The 11,482-nt window shown below is 34.6% G+C and overlaps 1 long non-coding RNA gene across 1 annotated transcript; it reads right to left on the reverse strand.

Annotated features, from left to right (window-relative positions):
• Positions 1–288: 288 nt before the first annotated feature.
• LOC134470564 (uncharacterized) lies at positions 289–10,947 on the reverse strand. Its single transcript, XR_010039508.1, has 3 exons — positions 10,822–10,947; positions 10,616–10,682; positions 289–549 (listed from the first exon to the last, which is right to left on the reverse strand). It is a non-coding gene; the product is annotated as an uncharacterized LOC134470564 (long non-coding RNA).
• Between the last annotated feature and the right edge of the window lie 535 nt (positions 10,948–11,482).

Raw genomic sequence — 11,482 nt, forward strand, 5'->3', positions numbered from 1 at the left:
AGTCAGAAACAATAGTTGCAAGTGAATATTGACACATGGAAAGCCACCATGATAGCTGTAACCCAAAACATGCATTTAATCCTGAACTTGATATTCGATATTTGTGTCATTCCAGAAATTCAATTAGCCATTTAAGTGCTCTTTATCTTTAAAATTAACAATGGTATGTTTGATTGCATTATATTTGAAAAATATGTAATATAAAATGCAAAACCATAATAACAAAAGAAGAAATGCAAACATTTCTGAAGAATTTAGATAAAATATTAAATTCTTTACCCTGGCCAACATTGCTGATTGTGTCAGTATTTTCCCAAGAAAGAAAATCAACAATATGTACTTATATGGAGAAATTTATCTTAATAAATTGGCTCACAAGAACATGGGGGCTGACAATCCAAATTCTGCCAGGCAGGCCAGCAGCAAGGAAACTGAGCAGAGTGTGGGTGCAGTAGTCTTGAGTTGTAAGTGAACCCAAAGTAAGAATTTTTCCATTTTCAAGGGACTCAGTCTTTTTCTCTTGACGTTTTCCATGGACTGGATGAGGTCCTGTCAGTTACAATAAAAAGTAGTCTATATTACTCAAGGTAAACAGATTTAAATGCTAGCTACAGTTTAAAAAATCTACATAGCAATATCTACATTTATGTTTGACAAAAAACCAAACATTTTATCTAAGCCAAGTTAATATAAAAATTTATTATCAGTGCCTAACTTTTCTCATCTTGGAAATGATACACATATCCAAACCATACTTAAACTAAAAATAAAAATCTTATGATTGGGGCCAGAGATTTAGCTCAACGGTACAAGCACTTGCCTGGCAAATGCGAGGTCATGAGTTCGATCCCTGGTATCAAAAAAAATGATCATTCTTTTATTTAACATAACAAAACTCCTCTTAGTACAACAAACAAGACCAACCCCCTCAGGTTATATTCCCTTTTGCTGATATTCCATGATTTGACATCATAATATTATGTTGTAAGTTTAATAATTTTATATGATAATAGGAAGAAATGGAAGAAAAGAAAATTTGTTATCTATGTATGCACAAATGCATAGACAAATGTAGGTACAATAAAATAAATACATACATCTCAATTAAAATTCTCATTTCTGTAACTGGTCATGTGATCACAGCTAATACTTCTCCATCTACCTGTACCTACTGTCTGGCTGTTTTGTATTTCATTTGCCCTTAAGGGGCACCTCACCTGGTTTTTATCCTTTATCTGGTAGCATGGATCACATCTTTTTTCAGAATGGTTTGGGCTACTATATGTCCTACTTTACTGGACTTTTAGATATCTGATGATATTAGCCACCAGGAAAGGTAATATCCCAAAAGGCCTTCTGTATTCCACACATGTCCTTTAATCACCATTGAGAGTGGCAGTTGAATTTTTCCCTTGGTAATCAGGATTTCATTGGTCAGGGTACTCTGATGGAATTCATTAGCTAAGCTTACCAGAGCAGAGGCAGGCTGCTTCACAATAGTCATTTGTGTGATGGAGAGCCAGAGGATCAGGGTATTTCTCAATCTGAGAAGCTGGAAGCCTCAGATCCCTCACAAGAGGGATCAAGGAGGCAGCATCAGATTGACATAGACTGACCTGGAAACTACTTGGATGAGTCCACACTGAAAGAAGAAGCTGGAGTCTGATGTTCACAGGTAATGGCATTAACAAAAGTTACCTCCTTTCAAGAAGAATGAGGTGTTTCAAAATGAAAATCAACTTCCACTTTCTCCCTTTCCCTCCATCTGAGTCACAAGTATCTTGGATGGTACCACTCAAAATCAGAGTAAGTCTTCATGCCTTAATTTGCTGGCCTACCTGCCAGTCATCCCACAGAGATATCTAGAAGTGGGCTTAACTTATCTTCTAGGCACTTCTTAATCCAGTCAAGCTGACAATCACAATTAACAGTCACAAGGATATATTGCCCAGAAAAACATATTTACCTTTTTTGTTGATATACAAGTATAAGAAGCCAAAACGACTCACACCAGTTTTAACTTCCATCAGAGTCATTGTACTTCCTGGTGAAAGCACTCAGTGCATTGGAGCTAAGATTTCTAGACTACTACAACATAGTGTGGTAGAAATAAGAAACACAAGTTTTACAAGTTTATTTTTTAGTTATTTTAAAGAGAATAAAATCAAACAAAACAGAATAAACCTAACCAGAACAGAACAATGATTACAATACAGGACTTCAAAACAAAAATAACAGGAAATCAGCATTGGCTACCATAGTGCTCCTATTTTCCTTAAAATATCTATCCATACCACCAGACATAATAAAATCAAACAAAACTAAACAGAATAAAATTAATCAAAACAAAAGAATGAAAGCATATTTTAAAGATAATAAAACAAAACAAAATAAAACAGAATAAAGCCAATCAAAACAAAACAGTAAAAGTAATAAAGACTTCAACAGGACATAACAACAGAATATCAATAATGGCTTCCATAATGCCTCTTGTTATCTTTAAAATTGTCACCCATACCATCAGACATAACAAAATCAAACAAAACAGAACGAATCCAATCAAAAAAGAACATTGAATAAAACAAAACAGTAAAACAGAATAAAATAATATTGGATAAGAACAATATTGGCTTTAAAACCAAAGCAGAAAGAAATTTCCCATAATTGCTACACTGCGCACTGTTATCCTTTCAATAGATCCCCAGACCACTTGCCTGCAAAGTCAATCAAACAATGGAGGCATTAAGTTGTTTTGGTACCTTAGATGCTATCACCTTAGTCTGGTAAATTGGCTTTACATTCTTCTTGTTACTCCTTGTCAGACCCACCATGGCTTCTGCCGACTCATAGGAAGAGCAAATTGGGTTTGTTCTCCTCCCTGAATCCACATTTGTTTAGTAGTTTAAAGACTAATATCATCAATTAATTGACCAGTATGATCTCTTGTGGAAGTAATGTTCATCAAGCCCCTAAGAACTAAATTATGACCCAAATCTGGATGAGGGGTAGGTATATCCTTGAGGTGGGTCAATGAAGATGTGTTTATTATTGGCATTACAACTAAAAGCAAACTGCTTCTAGTGGTCCTTACAAAGAAAGACAGAGATAAACAGTTTGCCAAATTAATAACATTACATCATTTGAAAGAATATTTGTTTATTTGTCAAGTAAGAAACCATGTCTGGTGTAGCAGCAGCAGCTTGAATCAGTGCTTTGTGAAACAAAATAATCCAGTGTCATTCAAGATCTGTTTTCTGCATGAACAGACGAATGAGGGGGATACAGTGAGAACCACCAATAATACATCTCTCAAGTTCTTGATGATGGTACTAAATTGCAATATTGCTTCTGACCTACTGTTCAGTTCCAGTTGCCTTATTTGGGCTTTCCTACCACAAAAGTTCCTGTGTTGAAGATCAAGAAGTCAGTGTGTGGTTTTTACCAGTTATGAACTATGTCTATTCCAACTATGAATTCTGAGACACGGTGATTAACCACAGAATGGATTTGGAGATCCAGTGGATCCACAGTGAAATTGATATGAGCTAAAGCATGACTTCCATATGCCCCTACTCTGTGTAGTAGACTATCCTGGTATTTTCAGTCTTTAGGAACAGGATCCAATAATATCTGAAAATAGTATGCAATAATATCTGAAAACCCTGATTGTTTTTTCCTAGATATATAGTCACATTGATCAAAAGCTATTGATGGAGGAATACTGAGAAAGTTATTAACAGTATGAAGTTCTGGCAATGTGACCAGACCTTTACTCAGGAATATCCAAAATTTCTTCCACTTGAAAGATTCTAACTCTGTGAAGCAGTTGATTGCAAAATTGATTAAGGGACCATTGACACTGTTTCTACAATTCAGGTTAGACTTTTATTCACTCGAACCACTGTATACACATAGCAGAGAAAAATTTTGTAAAATCCAAATCTATTTCACCTCTAGTAACACCATGATCATGCCAGTATCTCTCTGAATAACACTATTCTGACTATTGCGTTGTTCCTACTATTCATGATAATAATAACATCCACTTTATCTATTGTAATTAAGAATTGCACTTAACTATTGCCACCTGAAGATAAAATATTTTGTTGCATTATGCTCCCAATCCGGTGATGGCAATTGCTAATATAATTTCTGACCTACAAGCAACAGAGATTACAGAACTTTTCAGTAATTCCGCACTTCTCACAGATTTATTTCATATAGTTATGTCAAGAAGTATGTTCTTTAGACCTTCCTGAGATGGAAAGTGAAGGGGTCTTACATATAAGTCCCATTTAACATTCCAATCTCCTTAGACTTTTGGATCCCTTCTTCTACCATATTTGAAGACAATGGCATTTCAACTCATGCAGTGGATATCCTTTTTCGTCCATGTTTCCTCTAACAAACTCAGAAAGCTGTTCAAAGTTTCTCTAATTCCCTCTCTAAAAGATCCAACATTAAATTTAGAATATCTTCTTGGTGGTCTCATACCAATAAATTTTATTCTCTTTCCAATAATACCTCACATTTTTAATATTCATTCCTAGACATATTTCTATTTTTGTCCATAAAATTTGAGACTTTTTTTAGTGCAACATGATCCTCATGATCTTCCTTATGATCACATGTTTTCCTCTCTAACTTTACATGGACCGACGTAACTAAATGTCTTAGACTGGCTGACATATAATAACTCAAATTATTTCTTACAGTTCCAGAGTCTTCATACTCCAAATTGAGTGCTACTGTAAATTTGTTGTCTGGTAAGGAATTGTTTCCAGACTCACACAATGGTGTATATTCACGGTATCTATGCCATGGCAGGGGCAAAGTAACTCTAGATCCAATTTATAAGAGCATTAATACCACTCATCAGGACTTTAATTTCATGGCTTAATCACCTTTTGAAGGTTCTCCCTGCTAATACCACCACATCAGGACTGTGTTTCAATATAATAATTTTAATACAAATATAATTTATAAATATAAAAATAATTTTAATTATTTATTAATAAATTATTAATGATAATTATAAATTAATATTTAAAACAATTATATTAATTATTATAATTAATGATATCAATAATTAATGATGTTAATTTTATATAATTTATAATAATTATAAATTGATGATTTTAATTAATAATTATAATTTATTTATTTATTATTTTAAAAATAAATAATTTATATAAATATAAAAATAAATAATTTTGTACAAATATATAAACCTTCTCGGGTCTTCTGAGACATGAGTCTAATTCTATGCACAGAAACAAAAAACAATAATAGGGATGCCTAGAGGTACATCAGCAGTGTCTTACAAGGGAATTGCCTAAGAAAAAGCCTCTGTAGTCCCCTCAGATAAATCAGCACTAATTCCCTCTGGTGGTTAGAACAAAAACTTCAACTACTAAAGAAGATCCAGAATAGATGTTCAAGTTCAGTGATCTTGTTACCATCAGAATTTTCCCATTTCTTCCTAATCAATTCCCTCACTTTTCTATCAGTTACCTTGTAGAGCTGGTAATTAAATTTGTATTTAAATCAGGCACCAACTGAGCCCAAATCTAGAACACAGCAATCTCTGATTTGTTCTGAAAATACAAGTTTTGTTCAGGACACGGTACCTACCAAGTTGTCTCTGCCATGACTGAGCTGAGAATGCAAGTCTTTGTGGTCATCTTTATCTTTCCCAAATTTTTTCAACACTTTTAAGAAGAATCAGTCAATTTCATTATACTGGTTAGTTTAACAAATACATTCTAAGATATTAAATACATGGTCATTTCAAAACTTTATTCTTATACCCATTTGTTTAGGAATACTTAAAGGTGATATATCACATACCACTATTGCCATATTATTCCACTGATTATCAGCACTTTTCTACTGTAAATTATGTCTTTAAATATAGTCATATTAGAAAATGATTCCAGAAATGCCAGAACCAATTCAGAAAATTCTTTCTTTCTTTTTTTTTTTTTTTTTTTTTTTTTGTTACTGGGTATTGAACTCACCACCTCACACTTGTCAGGCAGGCGCTTATGCTGCTGAGCTAAATCCCCAGCCCAGAAAACTCATTCTTAAGATGAAATTCTTCTAAAGTCAATCTCATTACCAAAAATCTATATTAGACAAGGTTCTCCAGAGAGAACCAATGAAATTATCAACTAGATATATAAAAAGATTTAAGAAATTGGCATGCTATTTAAGGATGACATATCTAAAATGTGATGGGCAAACTGGCTGGAGGCATACCCAATGATGAGATACTACTGTTGTCTTGAATGGTAGTCCAGAGACAGAATTCCTTCCTCTTCAATATACTCAGTATTTCCTTCAAAGACCTTCAGCTGATGAAGTTCACACTTATCCTCGTATTATGGAAGTTGATATACTTTATTTAAAGTCTACTTACACAACTATTAATCACATCTTAAAAACACCTGCAATGTTGTTTGACCAAATCACTGGGCACTATAATGTAACCAAGTTGATACATAAAGTTAAATATCATACTAATCAGTGTTTTTCTTTTCTCTTCTTTTTTTTTCTAGTAGGGGGACTATGCAAAATAACCTACACTTTCTTAAGAACTGGCAAAAACCCACAAAAAACAATTGTGTCTCCCAGCCTCTCTTCTATTTGTTGTCAATGAGATCACAGGAGAAATCTCTGACTACAAATTCCAAGCAAGATCTGCAAGCATATATTATTAATTAACACAGCATTCTGTGATCTTTCCTTTCACTTTACTCATGTCATGAAGGCAGAAACTATGAGCATGGGAGGTGAAAGAGAAGAGAGGGAACTATCTTCTGAAATGCACAATGACAACATTGAGAATGAATGCCTCTCACAAAAGACAGCAAAGTAGAAAAATAAAAGGTGTATGGATCCCGGAAATTAAAGTGGGCCATCCATAGACTGTAATTTTATAACATTCTCCAATGTGAAAAAATCAAATTATTTGATTAGCATCTATAGTAAGGTCTCCTAATAAACACCCAACTTATACTAGAAACTTCACAGTTTCTTTTATACATAATAGTTTATAATTCATTACTAGTCAAATAAATTTTTTATTAATTTTAATTTTTAATTAGGGCTTACTATAGATGTAGATAATTGGAAATTTTTCTTCAAGTGATTGTTGTGAAGATCAGTTGTAAAAATGAAAATTTTCCATTTTAAAAGAAATATTTTATGTAAAGTTATTAGCAATTTGAACATCTATAAAGAACAGAAATTGATGTTTGTTCAGTGTCACTACTATACGATTAAAGCAGGTCTAAGATTCAGATACTCTGATACTGAAATCAGTAATATGGTTATTATATTAATTTTGTAAGATTTAAAGTTATATAGGACCTTGAATGTGTTAGTAACTAGACTACTAAATCACAACAATAAAATAGCAAAAAGTGGAGACAAATGGAAAGAAAAAACAATTGAAAAATTAAAAATACAAAATTTAATTTGATTAATGCAGTTTAACCTAAGATGGAAAAGACCATTTCACTATTATAAATATTCTCCTTAAAAACTCTTTCATATATGGCTCAAAATAAATCACATTGTATTACTTTAAAGAAAAAGTGTTATTTTATTTCACACTTAGAACACAGATCTGGAGCTACAAAAAATGTGGTGGATATTTGTCCCCAGATATTTAATAACTGTGTGAGGTATTAAACTACATTCCATGGACTTATGATTTTTTTATAATAGAAGTTTCATTGATCAGCTTTGCAATGCTGAAAAAATATATGACACCCACAAATGAAAACAGGAAAGGTCCATGTTGGACCTTTGTGGTCCATGATTTGAAATGTTTCCATCCATGGTCAATTAGCTCCAAGACAGAACTACCATGGCAGAAGGTCATGGTAGAAAACTGTTCAACTCATGGCATCTGGAAAGCAGATAACAGGAAAGAGGCACAGAAGAAGGTGCCGAGGACCACATATAGTCACCAAGGTTACACTGCCACCTACAGAGTCATGCCCACAAGAATGTTTTACAATCTCCAAGGCATTACACAAACAAAGCAGGCTGACAAAATTAACCATGACAAGTCCATCTTTTGTCAACTTGACATTCAACCACATCTCCCTTTACCATATTTCATCTCCAAATAGAGCCAATAGTATCATATTTCCATCTGACATGATGTAACCCTTCTTTATGCAACAAAAACTGTATTAATTCCTTACCCAAAGTATAAACACTTTTAACACTGCTCAAAATTTCCTTTCAGACTAAAAATAACTTAGTTGGGAGCACCTATTAAGAAAAAAAACTTTTCAAAACTTTACATAATCTCAAGAGAAATGTCAGTACCTCCTGAGAATCAGCCATGCTAGGACTGGGAGGAGCATACTAAGAAGCAATGGGCCCGGGGCTGGGGATTTAGCTCAGCAGCATAAGCGTCTGCCTTGCAAGCAGGCAGTCGTGAGTTCGATCCCCGGTACCGATAAAAAGGAAAAAGACAAAAAAAAAAAAAAAAAAAAAAAAAAAGAAGCAATGGGCCCGCCTTTCCAGTAAGCTGCATAAGCCCTGCAGGACCCAGGAAGACAAAAGTCAGGGCCTCCCAAGAATTGGCCATGCTGGACTGGCAAAGCCAACCCAAGTAGCCAATTAGCCAAACTTTCTGGTACGCAGCAAAAGCCATTCAGGGCCCAGGAAGAGAAAAGTCAGCACTTCCCATTTTCCTATCAGAGCTCAGGCTGAAAATCACCAACTGGCTCATCTCCCTACCCCTATAAGCAATCTGCTGGTTTGAAGGTTAGCCTGAGTTGACAGAACTAAGGTACAAAAAGCAACTGAATGCTTGTATTGTTTGGTTGACTTTGCAGGCCTGGGGCCAGCTGTCTGAGCATCTGTTGGGAGGATAACAGTATGCAATATAGCAAATACGGAGGATTTCCTTCTATCTTATTTTTGAAATGCAATATTGTTCTTATTTTTTGTTCTGATTTATCGTTTTATTTAATGTTCTGTTTTCATTGGTATAGAGACAGAAAAACTGAAATTAGGTTTTTCAATAATATTAATCAAAGAAATCAAAAGAGTGAAAAGACAAACCACAGAATAAGAAAATTTCAGCCAATGATCCCTCAAACAAAAGACTTCTATCTAAACATATAAAGAACTGAAAAAGCCAGACCCACCCCCAATTCAAAGACCTAGTCCAAAAATGGGCCTTTGAAAGGAATACCCCCTTCTCAGATGAAGAAATACAAATGGCAAATAAATATATGAAAAAATATTCAACATTACTGGTCATCCTAGATATAAAAATTAAAACAACATTGAGATACCACCTCACTCCAGAAAGAATGGCTATTATCAAGAAATTAACCAATAACTAATGCTGGTGGAGCTGTTAGAGAAAAGGAACCATTCTGCACTGTTGTTGGGAGTGTAGACTGGTGTACTCACTATGGAAATCTGTATGGAGATTCCTAAAAAAACTATGTTTGAAAGTCCCATTTTAGGGGCTGGAGATTTAGCTCAGTGGCATAAGTGCCTGCCTTGCAAGCAGGCAGTCGTGAGTTCGATCCCTGGTACCGATAAAAACGAAAAAGACAAAAAAAAAAAAAAAAAAAAAAAAGAAAGTCCCATTTTACCCAGCTATTCTCCTTCTGAGGATTTTCCTAGGAGAATTGAAAACGCCGTACAACAGGAATATATGTGCACCATGTTTATAGCAGAAGAATTTGTAAAAATTAAACCTTGAAAACAACTTAAATACCCATAAACCACTAAATGAATAAAAAAGATGTGGTATTTTTATACAATGGCATGTCACTCAACTGCAAAGAAGGGCAAACATGAGACTTTTACAGGTAAATGGATACAACTTGAGGCCATAATAGTAAGTGAAATAAATCAGACTCGTGTAAACATCATATTGTCTCCTTAGTATAAAAAACTGAAAGATAAATAAAATCCAAAATATAAAACAGATTTTGTGAAAGTGAAAGGGGAAAAAAAACTGCTCAAAAGGAAAGAACTGGAAAACGAAAGAAGGGAAAAGATTAATATATATATATATATATATATATATATATATATATATTAGATAATCATACTACTAATTGGTTAGTTCACCAAAAGAACCATTTGTGCTTTCATTCATCAATCATTTTCTCATGCATGTATCTTGTAATCTGAGCAACTACTATGAAGATTAACAATATAGTAACTATTGTTAATCTCCTATTGTCAGGGGTTGTGAGGAGAACAATTAGAATCAGGACACAGAATTTATAAAATTATTTTAGGATGATCACCCAGAGTTAAAACACAAGTGCAGGAAACCTATCAACACCAAAAACATAGAATATTCAGCCAAGGCCCTGGATTCCACAGCAATGTCTTACATGAATATCTAGAGATGAGTATCTAGAGCCCATGATAATGCCGCCCATGAGTCCAACTGGAGGCCTAGAGCCCACTAGAAGGACTCACACCAGTCTGTTTTACATATCAGCTCTCGGAAGGCCCAAAGGTCAGAGGTGGAAGCTAGAAAGTCCATGCCAGCAGGGTGAAGGAGCTGTGCTGGTAGGTTGAGGGTTCTACACTGGAGCTGAGAAATCACACTCACAACAAAGACCAGGGCTGTCCTGAAAAGCCACCACAGCCGTCCTCCGCAACATGGAAGTCCTGAGCTCCTTCAAAGATAAGAACAGAAACCCAGCATGATGAGTTTGCCCTGAAGATTAAGTGGCACATATCTTCCCCTCTATAGTCAGAAGCGGTGCTCAATGTAAGAACCAGAGCTCCCCAAATCGAACCACCAGCCACTCTCACCAACAAGGTTCCAAGCTCCTCTGAGGATAATGGTCGAACTAACACCCGGGAAGCTAGCTGTTATAAGCTCCTCCAGGAAAACCAATGACTCAACACAGCAACACAGAGAAATCCACAACACCTCCCTCTTTTTCTCCACATCTCTATTTATGGCGGCAACTTTCCTCAGGTGGGCCATCTATGCTCAGCACCATGATGATTTAATTCAGCTGGTGTTAAGTTGACCACCAATTTTTAATTCATAACACTTATTAAGTTGATTTGAAATTCTGTACCATTGCTTTTAGGATTTTTTGTTTTGTTTTCAAATAAATTTTAAAAATCAGTAAAATAAAAATGTATAAAATAAATTGATTTTTTACTACTTGTGCATCTACAGCACGAGCTACAATGTCTTTCTCGATGTTCTTTGAACCAAAAAGAGTCATTCATACTTTAGATCTTAGCTTTTTTTTCTGCTGGAAATGTCTTCCTAAGACTACTGATTTAGTCAACTGGATAACTTATTCAAGTTTTCGCTCCATCTGCTCCTTTCTGCAGAATGTTTGCTGCCTAACCCATTTAATAAAGTACTTTGCTATTATTTTTACCATAGTACATGTGAATAGTTAAAATATTGCTATACATGATTATTTGTTTGTTCCCTATGAATCTTCTGCTC

This window comes from Cavia porcellus, unplaced genomic scaffold, assembly GCF_034190915.1.
Source record: "Cavia porcellus strain 051 isolate PalLab524CR breed Dunkin Hartley unplaced genomic scaffold, mCavPor4.1 scaffold_15, whole genome shotgun sequence".
NCBI lineage: Eukaryota > Metazoa > Chordata > Mammalia > Rodentia > Caviidae > Cavia > Cavia porcellus.